Consider the following 20,442-nt stretch of genomic DNA (forward strand, 5'->3'; position numbering starts at 1 on the left):
TTTTCAGAATTTTTTAAAATTTTTTAGAATTGCTTCATAGTTTTTTAAGTTTTAAATTTTTTTTGAAGTTTTTAAAATTTTATGAAATTTTAAAATTTTATAATTTTAAAAAATTTTAATAATTTTTGAGAAAATTTGAGAATTTGTTTTAGAATTTTTTTAAAAATTTCATTTTTATACTAACATGCCAATGATGATATAACGTTGATTGAATTTTTTAGCATGCATCAATATTTTATTAAATATTGATGTCATGTCAAAAAAATTAACTAATAGCATTAGTCCGAAATTTTAATATGATGCGATTTAAAAAATCAAGTGTCAATATAATAGAAAATTTCTTTAAGTACCAATGTAACAAAAATTTTAAAATTTATTAGCCAAATATGTATTTAATTCTTTTTTTTTTAGTTCTAAATTTGCAAGTTGAGCACTCACAAATCACACTAGTTCCACTTTTTTGTTTTATTTTTTTTTTATGTTAGAAATCTTTTTCTTTTATCATCTTAAATTTAAATTTTAACTTAATTAATTTATACAAATAATAATCGAATTCAGCAAATGTAATTTCTCAAATTGTGCCGTCTATTTTTATTAAAACAAAGTCCCAAATATGATATTTTTGCAGAACTTCCGGCTGTTGTGAAAAGTGAAAATTATCAAGAAACTCTTCAAACAAAATAACGGGGACATTAGAACTATTATTATCATATTGATCAACTTGCTCCTTCTGACGGTGACATTACAACATTAGCAATTATTTATGAGCGAGCCTTATCTGACTGGCTTACCAGGACCACCAACATTGGACAAACATGAAACCTTGGTTGGCACAAATATTCATGTTGATTCACTGCCTGATTGGCGTATAGCATAACAACATGCAGCAATTGATGGCCACTAAAAAATTAATGAAGAGTAAATTTTGATTCTTCCAGGAAAGCGGAAGGTTGAACTAATAATATAAAAATGAAAAATCATTATTATTAAGATATAAGTTGCATAATGAAGAATCTAACACCATTTGATGTTCATCAAATATTTTACATTTTTTAATGTGTGGAGACGACTTGTGCAGATGCTTGGTTAACCAATTCTTTTGAAGCAGCCTGGAATGGCGGCCACGTCTACAACCCCGCATCACTTTGTGGATCAAAGTTAAGGAAAATCAATCACCAAGTATATTAATAACAAGATGAATAACAATGAAAATTTCCTAGGCCGGCAGACTAAATCATGCCGTCCAAATTGTGACCAATTCAGCTTGAATCCGTCAATGACAGATAAAATGACAGAGCTGAAAGCGCAGCCCTAACAGCAATCAACTTGGCAAGCCGAAGGCTGACTAATTAGATATTCCTGGTAAGATAGCAATCCTCCTCCCACCCCAACTAGGGACAGATGATGAAAATTGCAGTCAAATTAGAAGGAAGCTAGTGATGGAAGAAGTTAAATGTCAAATCCTTTATCTTCCATGTTTTTTTTATTCCACCATCCCATTTTACCAATGACTGGTCAATATTTCGTCTATTTTTTGCTTGACATAATTTTTTATTAATATTTTCATTGATTGAATGTAATTATACGTTTCGTTAATTGAAAACTTAATTTTTTATTTAAAAATTTTTATTAAATAAAAATATTAAAATTCATTATTTTAGAAATTAAAATGAAATAAAATAAAATTTTAACTTTGGTACTTGTCACTTTTTTAAAGGAAATGTTAATTCTCAAACTAACAAACTTGTTACATAGCACCTCTATGATTTAAAATGATTCCATTTTCATCAATAATATAAATTTTTATGAATGAATATAACATTGGTAGTGGCAAAAAAAATGTAACATTGATATAAATACATTCAAAAGATGGTTCCAATGATTTTTGTCGCACCTTAAAAAATTCACCAAAAATAATTAATGTTATTTCACTTGATAATTCTCTACTTAGATAATTATATTAAGAAATCAATCACTTTTAACACTTTTGGATTTTCCATTTTTAAATATTAAAAAATAATTATATTTACTTGTATTGAAATGAACAATAAATTCACTATTAATATTATTAATTAACTTCGATCCCCATGGTTTATGTTAGTTAGAAGTATAATATCATATGAGGAAAAAGTCTTGTACGAAATATATGTTATATATTTATATCATCTATATATAAAATTGTAAACCCTAAAAATACTAATAGTGATTGACCTAAATACCGCTATAACTTTTTAAATTAACAAATATATCCTTAAATATATAATTTTTATTAATTAATTTAAGTTTAATTTAATCAACCAGAATTAAAAATAGAGTTTATGAGAAATTAAACTACTTAAAATTTTAATTTTAAAAGTGTTATAAATAATTTACTAAACTAACTTTAGTAAACTTTTTTTATAAATTTTAATTTAACTTAACTTTTTTATTATTAGACTCTTTTTTATAATTAGACTAAATATGTGCTAAAAGTAATTGATTAAACTCTTAATAAAATTTTAATTTCAAAAATATTAAAAGATAGATTAAAATATTATTAGTAATTTTTTTTATAAATTTAAATTTAAATGATTTTATTTTTATTATAAAACTTTTTTTTATAAGTAGAATGATTTTTTGCATTAATGAAAATACAAATAAAATGATATAAAAGCTTAATGTGCATAGGAATAAGACAATTATATGAAATTTATTTCTTTAATTGTTATAAAAACAATTGTACATGAAGTTTATGTTGATAAATAAATTAATTAAAAATAATTATAATTAAGTCATTTAAGCATATTTATTTATTTCTATTTTGTGCCTTTTAGTTTTTTTGTTTTAATATATTAACTATATATGTATGATAATGATTTTATTATTTGTATGTTTTATAAGTTGAACATTTGATCATTGATAACATAATTAAATTTTTTTAATCTCTTGAAATAATTTATTAACATATTATTCTTACACTTTAGTATGACATTTATAATTAATTTTTCTTTTATATTTTTTCTTTGGAATTTTATAATTATTATTTTTATAAACAAAATCTAATGTCAAATCAAATGCAAATTAATTTCACTTTCCTCACCAATAATTAGCATTGTGTCATTCATTGAATACTTTAATTATATTTTCAACCTGTAGAATTAGATAATTCAAAAAATGGTGGAGTTATCAATAGTTCAATATTGAATCCCATCAAATTGTCATAAGAATTGTTCACTTTAATTGAAATAATAATTTATTTAATTTTTTCTAAATGTTTATTTTAAAATGCTTATATATGATTAATTTATATACCAAGATTATTTAATCTTTTTCAATTATATTAAATTGCTCATTTTTTGTCACTCATGCAGTTGAACAACCTGATGTGAATTATTTTAAGTAAAAAATTATCAAGTGAAGTAAAATTAATTATTTTTGATAAATTCTTTTAAGATGTGACAGAATTTATTGGGATTATCTTTTAAATGTGTTTATACTAAAGTTATATTCATTCATGAAAATTTATGTTGCTAATGTTGAAAATGAAATCATTATAAATTGTATAGGTATTATATAACAAGTTTGTTATTCTTATAATTGAAATTTTCTTAATAAAACATAATAAGTACCAAGACGAATTTTATTTTATTTTATTTTTTTAAAATTATGTAATTTAATATTTTTATATAATAAAAATTTATGTATAATAAAATTTTTTTTAAATAAAATAAATTATGTTTTCAATTGATAGAATGTATTATTGCATTCAATTGACGGAAGTATCAATAGAAGATTATCCTAAGCAGAAAAATAAAAAAAAAGATTAATTAGTTATACATAACTCCATATTTTTCATATGACAAAGAAAGATAGTGCTATATGATGTTCAATGAAAAATATACAAATGTGTTGGTTTCAAATTTCTTTAAGATTAATATGAAACTTTTATAAATTTTTTTTGAGATAAATTATAATTTGAACTCTTTTATTATTAGACTTCTTAAAAATTGTAATTTAAACTCTTTTTTTTATATTATTGACTTTTACACCAAAAAAAAATAAAATGACTTTTTATTATTAAATTTTTATTAAAAATGATAATAATGAATGACCAAAATACCCTTAATAAATCAAAAGTGATAATAAAATAACTTTTTATTATTAAATTTTTATTGAGATAATTTGAACTCTTTTATTATTAAACTTCTTAAAAACTGTAATTTAAGCTCTTTTTTTTTTATATTATTAGACTTTTATAACAAAAATAATTAAATATTCACGCTCTTTTAGAGAAATCAATTTGCAATTTCAACAAGAAATCTTCTTTTTTACATTAATATTAGATTTTTCACTCTCCCTATTCAAGTAACTTTGCAACTTATACTAACTTTTAATTAAAGTTAGTTAATTTAATTATTTTTTCTTTGAATTTCAGAGTGTTTAATGCTTATGCTTCTTTTATTGAACTAAAAACAAATATATATAGTTACAAGGAATGTTTGTATACTCATTCATTTTCTTCTTTATGTCAATTGAAGAATATTCACTATTGTATCAAAATTTTTTAAGTTATCATATTAGGTAGTATTTGTTCAAAAAAATTGAAATTCATTGAATTAATTATCACTATTACATTTAATATAAAAATATTATTGTAGATTATAAATTAACTAAACTTAAAATTAATTTAAAAGCATTCACTAGAAAAATTCATCTAATAAATCTTTATTTAATTGTATATTTAGTATTTCAATCAGTTTGAATTTTGACTTTTCATAATTTTGAGTTGGATTTTAAATTTAAGATCAATGACCAATTAGGTTAAGATCAAGTTTTATCATTTAATTTTATTCATAGTGTACTTAATTATTTATTATGCAACTGAACAAATTTGACTTAATAATTAGCGTATGTTTTTTTTATTTAAAAAGATAGATTCAAATCGTTCTAAATTTAAATAAAAAAAGTGTACTTGATTACTTATAATTGCAAATTGATTTTAGAAATGCTTTTAAAATTAATTAACTAATTCAATCATAAATACAATAAAAATAAAACATTGAAGATTAAGAAAAAAAAGCTTAAAATAAGGAACTTTTAAATTATTACAGAAGATGAATAAGAAATATTAGATTTTAATTGGGCTATTATTTCAATTGGGATTTTTGGTATGTTCAATTATTTCAAATTTTAAATAACTACTAAGTTGTTGACTTTTAAAATCAATTTAAATTAAGTCAAATTAGTTCATTTTTATAATTATGTATATTATATTATTTTTAATTATATTAAAATTTTAAAATGAGTAAAAATTTTATTTATACTCAATTTGAGTTTTGAATTATTTCAAATTTGACTTGATTAATCCTTGTTATTTTAGCTATACTTTTATGACATCAATAATAAATTTTAAAATATAATGAAAATATAATACAATAAAAATTTAAGTGCAAAAATATGAAGATACTAATAACAATTTAAGAAGAAAATCCTTATATTCAAGTCTTGCAAAGATTAAAGGATAAATTTTCTTTTGAAGATTTTGAAATACGTTTTGTAGAAATGTTAATATAGATTAATGAGCTTATAATCGTTCATTTGTAAATCAAGTTGCTATTATATGGATTGAGAAAAACAATTCAAACATTTCATTTGAAAAAGATATCATAGTTCATACTCATTTAGGAAAACATCCTAAAGTTAAATATTATTTAAGTTGTTATGACCTATTACAATATTCTTTACTCTTTTTAAATAAAGAAGTTGATTGGTACCAAAATATAAAAAAGGTCATTTTGAATGATGGTAATAACAATAAAGTAATAATTAAAAATATATCATCTTTTTATTTAGTATAAGAAAATTTTTATGGAGCATGTGAAGGTAATTATTGTGAATTTAATATTTTTTAAAAATTGTAGTCTGTTTAATTTTTATAAATTTATTTAGTAAATTTATTCTCATTGCTTTTATTACATATATAACAAACTTTTTATCTATTGGTGACAGAAGACTTCAAAATTTTTAATTTTTTATATTTAATTGTACTTTTCTAACATGTATAAAAACATATATACTAATAATTCAATCAAATTATTAATAAAGTTTATCTTAATATGTACTGTTTTATAATGAACTAAAAATTTTAAAGAATATCTTATAAATGTTGAATTAATATATATAGTATATATTATTTAATTTAGTTTTAATACTTGTATTGGTATAAAAAGTTATGATTTTAATTTATTATTACATGTTAAACTACCTATAATAAATTAAAAGTATTTACTCATGCTTTTCAAGCCATTTACACTTGAACTTTTTCTTCTTTTTTTCTTTGTCTTATGAATTACATCATTTAGCTGGCATTTTAGCATATATTGTGATTCTTTTCTTTTTGGATATATATAAATCAATGATCACATAGTAGTGGATAATAAATAACTTAATAATTAATCATTGAAAACTTAAATGTAATTAGTATAACTTAGTAGTAATCATCGATAATTTAATAGTAAATTAATAATAACTTAATAGTAAATGAATGATAATTTAATAGTCAATAGTTGATAACTTTTTAGTGAATCTCTAATAATATAATAATAAATGCATAATATTTTACTAGTAAATCAGTTATAATATAATTATAAATACATAATAGCATAGTTTTAAATCAAGAATACTTTAACAAAAAATAAGTGATAGCTTAGTAGTTAATTATTGATAATTTAATAATAAATCAATGATAATTTAATAGTAAATTGATGATAATATAATAGTAAATCAATTTCAATTTAATAGTAATTAATTGATAGTAGTTATTTATTAAAAACTTAAGAGTAAATCAATATAACTTAATAGTAAATCATCGATAACATAATGGTTAATCAATGATAATTTAATAGTAAATTATATATAATTGAATATAAAACAATAAGAATTTGGCAGTGGATCATAAATAATTTAGTGATAAATTAATGATAATTTTGTGATAAATAAGTAGTAAATCAATGACAACATAATAATAAATATATAAAAATATAATAATAAATCATTGATAGTTTATTAGTAAATCACTGATACCGTAATAGTAAATTATTAATAACTTAACTATAAATTAGTGATAATTTAGTAATAAATTAATTAATCATCGATAACTTTTTAGTAACTCATTGGTAAATTAGTAGTAAATCAATTATAATTTTATAATAAATTATCAATAACTTAGTGGTAAATTACCAATAGTGATTGGTAAATTATTCATAAAGTAATAGCAAATCATTCATAAAATAGTCGTACATTATTAATAACTCAGTAGTAAATAACTAATAACTTAATTGTCAATCATTGATCACTTTTATTATACTTATAGTTGCCAGAGATCGAATTCTGAGTACTAGCAAAATGAAGTCAAAACTTTCATTTTAGGGATTAGGATAAACCTATCATGAACATATTGAATAACAAAATTAGTGAAAAAAAATTATAAACTTAAATAAAATAATAATGTTATTATATATAAAAAAATTATTTCGTATATTATTACTAGACTTTTAAATTTCATGTTTTATAGTTGTAAATGCATAATAACAAATTAAAATCAATGATAGATCAATAAAAAATAAGTGATAACTTAGTAGTTAATAATTGATAACTTAATAATAAATCAATGGCAACTTAATAGTAATTCAGTTTTAATTTAATAGTAATTACTTGATAAATTTAGTAATAAATCATAAATAACTTAATACAAATCAATGATAATTTAGTAATTAATTATTGAAAACTTAAAAGTAAAATAATATAACTTAGTAGTAGTTAATCATTAATAACTTAATAGTAAATCAATGATAATTTAATAGTAAATTATGGATAATTTAATATAAAACAATGATAACTTGATAATAAATCATAGTTAATTTTGTAATAAATTTGTGATGATATTATAGTAAATAATCAAAAATTAAGTAGTAAATCAATGATAACATAATAGTAAATGCATAATAACATGATAATAAATCATTGATAATTTAGATGTAAATTATTTATAATTTACATCTAATCACAAATAATTTAGTTATAAATAAGTGATACTTTAGTAACAAATTAGTTAATTATTAATAACTTTGTAATAAAATCATCAATCAATTAATAATAAATCAGATATAACTTTATAATAAATCATTAATAACTTAACAGTAAATCATTAATAATTTAATAGTGACTCAGTCATAACTTAATAGTAAATTCATTCATAAATTAATAGTAAATCAATGCTAATTTAGTAGTAAATTATTGATAATTTAGCAATATATTATTGATAGTTTAGTAGTAAATCGCTGATAACATAATAATGAATCAATGATAACTTAATTATTAATCATTTATAATTTTTTTTGTATTTGAAGTTATCGAGAATTAAATCTTGGTTATTGGTAGAAATTAAGTTAGAAATTTTATATCGAGAGATTAGGATAAACCTACCATAAACCTATTCAATAAAAAATTTAGTGAAAAAATTCTAAATTTAAATGAAACAATAATGTTATTGTATAAAAAAATTATCTTATGCTAGAATTGAACCTGTGTTTTCTTACAGGAATCCATTGTTAAATATATGATGACACAAATTTTATCAATAATTACTAAAAGTATATCATAAGTTATCAAATTTATCAAAAATTACTAAAATTATATAAATGGTTATCAAAATTATATTATAAGTTACCAAGATTTTATCAAAGGTTATCAAAATCAAAATTTATCAAAAGTTATCAAATTTTACTTATATTATACCAAAATCAAAATTAAATTATTAGTATTTATTGTTGTTATCATAATATCAAAAAAATTATTTATTGAAATGAATTTTTAAAAATAAGAATGACACGCGCATCGTGCACGTTTCAAAAACTAATATATATATATATATGTATGTATGTATATCTATTAAGATTTAGTGATACAATTTAATAAAGAATTTAGTTAACTTTTTATGTGCTTTTTTAAAGTTTAAATTAAATAAATTTAATTATATATAAAAATAAATTTATAAAGTAGGAACAAATAATGAAAAGAATATCTGTTTAAAGGTTAATTTTTCATCAAACCTCTATTTTAATTGTAAGATACACTTTTATTTATTTTTTTAAATTCTTACAAATTTAATATGAAATAAAAATCAATAACAAAATTATCAAAATAATAATGATAAAAATAAAACACATGTTTAATAATAAAAAATATTTAAACTAAAATTTATTAAAATTTTAATAAATGAGAATTTAATAATAAAAAATATTTAAATTAAAATTTATTAAAAATATTTTATTAAAAGTATTTTAGTCACTCACTTGTAATATTTTAGAAATTAAAATTTTATTGAGATTATTTTTAATCTGTTACTTTTAACATTTCTAGAATTCACTCTTTTATATATAAATGATAAATGATATGTTACGTCTTCTGCAACCAAATTCTTACAATTATTAAAAGGGTTCCAATAGAGGCTGATTATTCAAAATGGCCACTTGCTAAGCCAGCTTATCGTTGTCCCCCACCATCATTGTTTTTACTTGTTCTTTTCAATATTTTGGAAGTTCCACTAGCAATTCAAGCTTCAGCCAAAGTAGTCTTGCCAAACAAACTAATTTATGACTTCACATATTTACCATCAAATATGCAGCAGAAAGAACACCCCAAATCTGATTCTGTATAAACGGGTAATAGAATCACTGAGATTATCAAATATTACAATGAGAAAATGTTTTACATTTTTGGTATGTGCAAAGCAGGGAGGTCCACCACTAAGAAAAAGAATACTCAGTGGAACTATGAAAATCAGGAGAATATACTTACAATAATAATGTTTCAACAGCATAACCAAGAGAATATGACCTAGATTGCCACTTTAGCCTTTGCACAAAAAATTCAACACCCCTTCCCCCCCCCCCAAAAAAAAAAAAAAAAAGAAAATAAAATAGCCTGGCTAGGAACTAGGAGTGGATTCTCGTCTTTCATACACAGAATATGAAAAAAGTAACACATGATTCATGATCTTAGCTGAAATTAGGGGAAAAGTAAATTGTAGACCCGCCATTAGTCAAAAGATTAGTTACCTGATATTTCTTCTTTGTTTTTCCACCAATGACCATAGCACTTAGTCCTTCCTCTTTAACATAGAAAACAATTATATCACCCTGTAAAAGATTTTACCGCTGTTCATAAGCCAAAAGTGTTTATCCAATGTAGCAGGCTAGCAGCTTCCAAATTCCAACCAGGAAATTAAAGTTTTCCCAAAAACAGAAGGTTGAGTCAAGTAGCTTCAACACATGTCTGATTTCCCAAGTGCGGAGTCTTTCTAGTTTAGCCATCCACTAGCAAGGATTAATGGAGTTCACTTTGAACTGATTCGACAGCATTCAGGCACGGAAGGTCAGGTTATTTAGAAGTCATAAGAACAAATGCTAATGTTGTCAGGAATTATAAAAGACACCAAAACTGAATAGTATAAGTAAAAGTCGTGCTTCAGAATCACTAACCAACAATTTCTAACTCCTTATAAATAATTTCCCAGTCGTTGTCCCAATATATATATATATATATCTTGAAGGTCCAACAGTTGTTGTATGTTTCTCCCACTCGAAAAGTTTATCCTTTAACTCAGTTATTTCGTATAACCACCTTTAAACATTAGCATTTTGCAAGTTTATATTCAAATTTTAACACCTATAATTTCTTTTTTCATCTTAAGTTCTCACCTCATTTGTAAAAAAAAAAAAGAAAAAAATATTTGTGGCTAATACAATATAAATCTTTCGCACGGAGCAATTTAAAAGTGGGCTAAAATTCGACAAAAAAGATGTGCTTAATTTCTGATACTTAACTTTGCATAATTGTTTGGCCAAAAGAAAAAAAAAATGGAATTAGGTTCTAATTTTCTCTAACCTATTTCTTTTAACCATATAAACAAGTCTTCACATTATTTGAGACATTCAACGTGGTTCAGTGAATCAAAAACAAAACATTTAGTAACTCAGGGTATTTGTTACACTGGTTGGTTATTTGAATCAAGAAACCGAATTATATTGATAAATATGATTTGATTTAACTTTATTTACGCATGAAACATATTAAGAACCAGTTTGCTTTATAAACAATTACCATTCTGATTTCCTTTGCCTTACAAGAAATTAGAAGCCAAACCGAAATATACTTGAATTTAGGCCTCTTTGTTTCGAGAAAGCCCAAACCATAATACAATTACTGTTTGATTTGGTCTCAAAAAGATTTGACAAACACAAATTACTTTGGGTTTATCCAGAAAAAAAAAAAAAAAGAGAAAGAAATAACTATTTGGAGGTTTCTTCCCCCCAAATTCAAAGCAAAGAAGCCCTATTTAAAGATCTGGACCTGCTGGAATAGAAACCACAAATTAACAGACAAAAAAAGACTCCAAATCAATTAGTAACCAATAAGTAAACTCTGCTATATACTACTCCTTGATTTGATTTTCATTTTTGTGGAGTTTGTGACAAATATGCATTACACAGATATATTGAATGATGGTGCAGATTAAATTAATGATAATGCTCATATCTAAACCAAGAGGATATACTGATATTGTATTATTCTCCTTTGAATTGCTATAACGCTACCCTTTACGCGTTGAAAGGAATGTCGATCATTGTATATATCACCACGTATCCATGGAAGCTAAGGACATTCGATGAGATGACCAACAATGAGCCACAAAAACAAATGACAAACTCGATGATGATCTTCTAGACAGGGAAGATTTATAATTTTGACCAATTAACAGAGATTTTAGAATTTGCTGAATTCCCTGAACTCACTTCTGAAGATTCCAGGCAATAAACATCTTAGAATTGCACCCTAACATGTTACTTGATAAACCTATACATCCAGAACCTGACAACTGACAAGTTCAGCAGTGCCAAAATCTCTGGATGCAATAACCTTCCAGTTAACTGGTTCTGATTCAGCCGGTGAATCATGAAATTTGGGTAAGGAACCACCTGAAAGAGAAGTTGAGCTTGATAACAAAGGGCTGAAATTATCCTGTGGATCAGCCTGCAGAACAGCAATGTCACGATTGGCATCTTTTGTGATAACATGAAGCCTTCCATGAAATCCAGCAAGTAAATATGGAGATTCTGAATTACCATAATCCTTAATAGGGACATTTTCTATGAAAACTTTCCAAGCATCTTGTTTTTGATCATACACCTTTATTATACCACTATCCAAAGAGGCGGAAGCATCACAAGCAAATAATTCACCATCTACCACAACACTCAACTTCGTACCTGCCTGCTTTGCAGGCCAACCCTCCCCCATGCCAGTTGGCATATCAGCCCATGAATTTGTTTCAGGATCATAAATCTCACCCCCAGCATCAAAAAAGAAGGGCCAAGAATATAAACTCTGAGCTACACATAACCTTCCCATGTATGAAGCCATACCAGTGGCGATAGGCTTCAGCACATCAGCCATAAAGGCATTAGGTAACATATGAGCTCTTGAGCATGGCATACTTGGAACTTGGGACCATGTACCAGTGTGGGGATCAAAAACTTCAGCAGACTGAAGAGGAATCAATCCACCTCGGCCTTGACTAACCCCTCCAACGACATATAGCTTATTATTTAAAATGCTTATCTTACAGTAGGCCCTACCTATTGACATGGAAGTCATTTCGCTCCATGCATTTAGAATTGGATCGAACCGCCAGACGTTTCTCATGGTAGAAGCTCTAGAGAATCCCCCTAGAACATAAAGACATCCATCAACAGAACCAATGGCACAACCACAAAATTGTGTGGGATCTGAACCACCCTTCTGCCCAAGCCAGCCTCTTATAAATTCAGTAATTTTAATGCTAGGTCCCACCATGTTCCATAAACTCTTCCTAGATTCTTCTTCACAAATGACGCTTGGAATCGATGGCAGCCTCTGCCATTTCCTCGACAAAGGGTCCAAAGCATGCCATTGAGGTTGTTCCTCTTCAACTTTAGTTAACACATATAACCACTCCTCTGTCATTCCTAGTTCTTTTCTCAATTTAAACAGCAGAGGGCTCATAACGGTTGCCTTCCACTTCTGCGACACCAACCTCAAATTTAAGTAGTGAATTCTAGGAAGTCGAGCAAGGATCTGCATTGATAACTCATCAGGAAGACAAGGAATCAGTCTTGAGCTATCTTCATCGAAGTACGGGGACTTCTTCTGTTTCTTGCAGGTTTCACTCAGTGAGACCTCATTGCAGTCATTTATCCAACTCCTTGGAGCAGCCAAGCTCAGAATAGCCCCCATTAAGAAATTCTCAGATTAAGCAATATTTGAACGAGTTCCCTTTGGAACCTCACCTTCTTTTAGTTAATGAATTTAGTCCGTGTGCTGCAATATTAATGTCATTGTACTTTCATTGGTCAATGAAAATGTTACAGATGAAAGACTTGAAGTAAAAATATACGATAGCAATGTGCCTTAATCAAGAAGAAATTATTAGAAATCCATTACTGCTTTCGATATGAATTTCAATTCAACTATTCCTCCAACCTCCCCACCTCCAAAAGAAACAAAGACAGTATAATTAAACTAATACAACCTTGAACAAAAGAATTCACCAAAATCAATTTCAGATCATCCTCCCTCCCATTATGCTCAAAGCGAAAAAAAAAAAAATTACAACACTACTCTGATTCAAATTCTACAATTTTCTCAGATTCAACAAACAAACACCCTTCCGCAATTTACTCCCCCCATCAATACAAAGAAATAAGCCAAATAGCCCCTCCCCAATTTCATTCCATCATCAATACAAAGAACTAAGTCATATAAATGATCATAAACCTTCGACAGTTTTTCTCAAACTTAATCCTTCCACTTTATCATCAACAAAAAGGAAACAGATAATTTAAAAAAAGACAATAAAATCAAATGCAAAAACAAAAAACAAAACACCATTTCAAAAATTAACAGAAATGAACCAGAAACTGCATAAATTTTCACGTGCATTACTCATATCTTTGACTGAAAAACAAAATTAAAAAACTGGGTAAGAGAAAAAGTTTACCTGATACCCAACAAAGAGTACCATGCAAATTAGCTACTAAAACGATCCAATCTGACAAAAAACGATTTTATCGGACTCAGTTTGCAATGGCAATGGCATTTCAAGTTTGGCTGCTTGAAATAAAAAGATAAAAACAGAATCAGATAATTTTTTATTTTTATAAGTATAATAATCACGAAAATTTTGATAAAATAAGTGTAAAAGGTTGTTGGCGACGTGACACGTGGATAAAACATTGCCCACGTGTATCACAGAAGATATGATCTTTATTTTGTTGTGCTTTTTAAGGAATTATTGGTCAATGAGTAAATTGTGTTCGATCTTATCAGTTGCATGTTACAGGTGACTTTTTGGTTGGCTGTTGTTTCAGACTTCAAGTAAATGCGTGGAAAATGGATGTGGAAAATGGTAGATCATCGACGTTTTCTCTTCCCGTGCGAGGTTTGTCTTATTCTGCCCAAAAAAATTTAAGGGCTCTTCAGGCCCAAGTTAAGCCCATCAACCCATAAGTAACATTTTTTATTTGCTTTTTGCGTTTGGTAATGTTCACATTTATAATTTATTTTCATTGTTATTATTATTAAGATTATTATTATTATTATTATTATTATTTTTGCAAATGAGAAATTACAAAGACCAGTGCCTCTTCTTGCAGTCCACGTTTGAGTGTGCATAATATGATCAAAACCGAGTTAACCAATAAAATCAAAATAAATAGGATAATTTTTTTATTGATAGTCAAAAGATTTTCTTTATAATTCAAAATTTTGAATTATCCTAAATTTTTAACTAAGTGATAAAATATTTATCTATATTGATCTTTGTTAGATGCTTTTAGATTTATATATATTTTTGGTCAAAGTTAGTTTTATGTTATGGAAGTTCTTCATTTATAATTGATATACTTGCTATTTATGGTTGGTATTTGAATATTTGTTGAATAATTTAAGCATATGTAAATTATGAAAAATTAAGAATCTAAGATGTAATTTTAACTTATGTTGTAAGGACATTACACTATAAGGGAAATAAGTCTTTAGCAACCTCTTTTTTTTTTTTTTTTACGAATTTATAAATGCCATTTATAAATTCGTGTCATTTACCAAAAATGTAGCTAAAAGTATTGACTATACTTGCATCAAAGAAAATAACAGCATTTATGTCAGAAAATGCTACTAAATTTAGTGACCTTTTTACCCAAAAACATCACTAGAGTGGTATGATAAACACTAATAACTTAATCAAGCTATTAACAAATAATATCTTTTCGTAAGATACATTTATCAATAACAAACCGGTCTATTGACTTTTGCTTCTTATGAAATGTAGATAATCAAATGCATCATCATAATGAAAAAAATTGAAGGAAAAATCTTCTCTAAATTGTATAAGGAAAATTTTTTCTAAATGACATGAAATAATCACTATTCGATTTTGAAGTTTGTCAAGCTTTTCCATATTCAAAACTTTCCCACAGAGAGTTTTAAATATATTATGCAATTCAATTATAATTGAAGTGACTTGCTTTGACATTGATGAACGTAAGGCAAGGGAAAATAAGTCTTACATCAAGATGTGATAATTATGTGACTTCAATGAAGAAAGTTTTCACTCTTTTAGATTCACACATCTCGATATATTTGACATAAAGCCATAAGGGATTTTCATATTTTTTTAATACCCTACAAAATACATCTTTCTCACCTTTAGACATCCTGAAACAAGTAGGAGGCAATCGGGATTTGTCATTAGGAAGCAACTTCAAATGAAGGTTAGGGCGAACCCCTTATGTCAATTAGGTCAAGCTGACTCTTTAAGTCATCATTTGATCTTTTATTCATATTGAGAATTGTTCCAATAAAATTTTTGTAAACATTCTTTTTTATCTGCATCACATCAAGGTTATGGCGTAATAAATTATATTCTCAATAAGATAATTTAAAAAAGATACTTTTTTTCACAACTTAGACTTATTGAGGTCATCTTCTTTATCTTCCTTCTCATCACCTTGAACATCAAAATGACCAATTTGAGTATTGGTATCACTAACTTGAGAAACAAGAGGTCGGATAGCTTTAATGATCTCTCTCACTTTTTTCTTTGATTGAATCATTTTTTCATAAGTAAAATTGATATATTTTTTGACAAGATATTAAACCTAATAATTGGTAAGGGCACTTTTCTCTACTCTTCATTTTCATTAAAGAGATATTTTTGAAATCTAAATTGATAATTATCATCTAACCATCGATGATGTGCCATATAACTAAACTTCCTATCATTATGTAATCATTTTGAACATGTCTGCATAGCACAACATACACAAGCATAATGACCTTTGATGTTTCAACCAAATAAATTTGCATAAGCAAGAAATTATTGATAGTCTATAATAAGATAGCACGCATATTGAAGTTCTCTTTTTTTGAAACATCATAAGTCTAAATTCTTTTCCATCACTGCTTTAAATCTTTAGTTAAAGGTTGTAAGTAGATTTTCATATCATTTCCAGGACCTTTCTCTGTAGGAATTATCATAGATAAAATAAATAACTATTGCTTCATGGCAATCTTTGGTGGCAAATTTAAGAAATTAATACAACTGGTCAAGTACTATAATAAGTACTCATCACTTTGAATAGATTGAATTTGTCAGATGTCAGTCTATGCATAACATTTTGAGGATTAGAAACAAAGTTTGAAAACCTAGAGTAAAATAATTTTCATGCTAAAAAATCAATAGGATGCCTCAATAATTCATCATTCGTTCACTCATCATGATGCCACCTTATAGAATTCATAGTTTTGAAAGACATAAAAAGTCACTAAAGTCTTGTTATAAATAAAAAAATATCGTAAAAGCTTTACAGGTTTCTTTTTGACATGGACTTTATCATCATTCTTATTGAACCTTTTGTTAGGATTTGTGTCCAACTAACGTAAATTACCATACATATGACAAGATTGTTGATTTAAGATACCTATGAATTTTCTCATATCCAAAACCTAACTCATTGATCATTTTCTTTGAATCCTTACAAGATTCAAGAATTTTGGCAAAACGAAACATTTTTTTTATAAATTCAAGTAAAGAACGTATTCAGAAAGACAACCTTGAATGCTTAGATCCTTTATAAAGTTTTTCATTCATATCCTTAAACAACGTATAAAACTTTAATGCTTTTTCACTAAGTTGTTGTCACATACACCTATCCCATGTTCACCAAATTCATTCATTTCAACATTTGACTTATCTAATCCATCATTTAGGAGAGACAGATTATGAAAATGTTGGTTATGAATGTTGAAAGCATCCTGTACCATGCCTTCTATGTCATTTTTTCTAATAAGATAATGTTACTATTGAGGAGCCCTTGAAGTTTAAAAAACTTTGGTCAATGACCTTGATGGTGTAAACTTTCCTTGAAAATACCAATTAATATATCCTGAGATAAATCCAATACAACTAAATATTCGAAAAACAACTTCACAAATTTGCTGATCGATATTAGCACACCTTAAACACAAGTATAATATTATATTATCTTCACTTGTATTCTCATATGCAAAATTAAAAATTTTTTTGCTCCATCTCAATATTCTTAACTTAATCTTGACTTTTGCATTCAACTATTATCCATTTAGTACTTGCTACATTATCAAACCAAAGTTATGTAATTAATTTGAAAAAATTCATGAGAATTTTATTTATGAATTCTTAAGAAATTTTCTAAAGTATAAGAGTATACATATAGCTAAAACATCAAATTTGACAAATCCCATGATATCCTAAATATAATAACAAATCACCTAAAAATCCTCTAACAATAAATGGAAACTACTAAGTACAAATTTGATTAATGAACAAAATCCCTTTTATTTAGGAAACAACTAAACTACTAAATGAATGACACCTAATTAAATTTGGTTAAGAATCAATTTTTCACTCTTCCCCTCAAATTGGGTGATAGATATCAATCATACCTAACTTGGACTTCAAATTTTCAAAATTGTCATGAAGAAGAGCTTTGGTAAGGATGTCAACTGTTTGATGTTTTGTTAAAGTGTAGACCAGTTTGATTGCGCCTTCTTCAATTTTCTCTTTAATAAAGTGATGATCAATCTCTGCATATTTCATTCGATCATAATGAACATGATTCTTAGTAATGTTAATAGTTACTTTATTATCACAAAATAGTTTCATTAAATTCTCAATTGACTTCTTTAGTTTCTATAGCATTCTTTCAAGCTAAATTCTTTCATAAATCCTGTGAAATGTAACCTTAAATTCAGCTTCAGCATTATTTCTAGCTACCACTGCTTGTTTCTTACTCCTCTAGGTAACCAAGTTACCCCACATATATGTACAATACCCTATAGTTAACCTTCGATCTGTCACAGAACTAGCCTAATTTGTATATGAAAAAATCTTCACATCTCTATTTAGTGTTTTTCTAAAGTATAACCTTTTACTCAAAATTTTTCAAGTATTAAAAGATTTGATATACTGCCTCCATGTGTGTCTTTATAAAATTGTTCATAAATTTGCTTACTATACTTACAAAGAAGTCAATGTCAGGTCTAGTGTACGCCAAATAAATTAAGTTTTTCCTAAGTCTCTAGTATCTTTTTTGGTGTGTAAGAAGGCTTCAATATCTGGTTCTCATATTGACATTTGAGTCTATCGAAGTATCCATTGGTTTACACTTGAGCATCCCTATCTCTTCGAAAAGATTAAGTACATATTTTCGTTGTGAAATAGAAATACCTTTTCTTGATTGAGTTATTTCTATGCCAAAAAATATCAAAGCTATCTCAAGTCCTTTATTTTAAACTCTTTAGCTAGAAGAGTCTTCAATCTGACTATTTCCTTTTCATAATCTCCTGTGAGGATAATATCGTCAACATAAATAATCATAATAGCAATATTGCTATTTGATGAATATTTAACAAACATAGTATGGTCGGATTGGTATTGTAAAAACCTATTCTTTTTAACAGCCTTAGTTAAACATTCAAACCAAGCGCGAAAAGATTGCTTGAGGTCATATAAGAATTTTTGAAGCTTACACACCTTACTGATATTGTCATGATTATCAAACCCTAGAAGAATCTTCATGTAGACCTCTTCTATTATATCTCCATTCAAAAATGCATTTTTGATATCGAGTTGATGAAGAGGCTAATCTAGGTTTACAGTAAGTGATAGTAACACACAGACAAAATTTCATTTTGCTATAGGAGCAAACGTCTCCTTATAATCAATCCCCGTAAGGTTGAGTGAACGTCTTATTCTTTTTTTTCAGAGAAAAATCTAGGACCGGTCGACTGCCGTTGCCACCGCTGTTCGCCAGTCACTGGTGGTTGAAAAATCCAAAAAAACCAAAAAACTCCTCCTCGTCCCTCTAAACATAGATCTGAGCTTGGTTTCACTCGAAATATCCCAAACGACCCAGATCGACCTTCAAAATTTTGGCCAAAATTTTTTTTTTGTTGTGTTTTTCTAGTTTACCTTTTTTGTGTGTTTTTGTAGGTGTATTTTGGTGCTGGGTTCCCCGTTCTAGGGCACTGCTTTTGCTTTTTTTTTTTTGTTTCTGTAAAAAAAATTTTTCAACAGAAAGCTCTATTTTTTTTTTACAATTTTTTTTTTGCAGTTTTTTTCACCATTTGTTTGCAAATTACAAGCTCTATTTATAAAGCTTGCTGGGATTCAAATCCCAGATCTTTTGGGATTCGAATCCCATTTTTCAACTGAAAATTCACACTTACCATGCGTGTTAGACGGTTTGTCGGTCGATCGCTGACAGCTAGCAACGACGATTTTAGACTTTAAAGATTGTGCATTTAATGCACTAGATTTAAACCGGATAAGAAAGAAGAAGAAGGAAAAAGAAAGAAAGAAAGAAAAAAAAAGAAAAAAAAATAATAATAACAATTAAAAAAAATGCTATTTACAGCTGCCCCTCTTTGCCTATTTCTAAGAATCAAGAATAAAACAAAGACAAACAAACAATCATTTTGTTCTTGAAAGAAAAAAACATTGAGCACAAAATTTTTTTTTTTAAGGCTCAAGAAGTTCAGCAACATTTTTGAAAATTTAAAAGGCTCATCTGAGCAGAGGCTCAACAATTTTAAAATTCTCTTGAAAAAGCTCCTCTCAGCAAAGGCTTAACAACTTTATGAATCTTATCTTGAAAAAGCTCCTCTCAACAGAGGCTCAACAACTTTAAAATTCTCATCTTGGAAAAGGCTCCTCTCAGCAGAGGCTCAATAACTTTAAAAATTTCATATCTTTAAAAGCTCCTTTTAGTAGAGGCTCAACTACTTTAAAAAAAATCTCTTATCTTGAAAAAGCTCATCTCAGCA

At 26.3% G+C, this 20,442-nt stretch overlaps 1 pseudogene across 1 annotated transcript; it reads right to left on the bottom strand.

Annotated features, from left to right (window-relative positions):
- Nucleotides 1-11,576: 11,576 nt before the first annotated feature.
- Nucleotides 11,577-14,242, bottom strand: LOC111312358 (F-box/kelch-repeat protein At1g22040 pseudogene; annotated as a pseudogene). Its single transcript, XR_016344873.1, has 2 exons — nucleotides 14,078-14,242; nucleotides 11,577-13,398 (listed from the first exon to the last, which is right to left on the bottom strand). The product of XR_016344873.1 is annotated as an F-box/kelch-repeat protein At1g22040 pseudogene (transcript).
- Between the last annotated feature and the right edge of the window lie 6,200 nt (nucleotides 14,243-20,442).

Source organism: Durio zibethinus, chromosome 1, assembly GCF_047325235.1.
Source record: "Durio zibethinus cultivar Kanyao isolate XHJ-2024 chromosome 1, ASM4732523v1, whole genome shotgun sequence".
Lineage (NCBI taxonomy): Eukaryota > Viridiplantae > Streptophyta > Magnoliopsida > Malvales > Malvaceae > Durio > Durio zibethinus.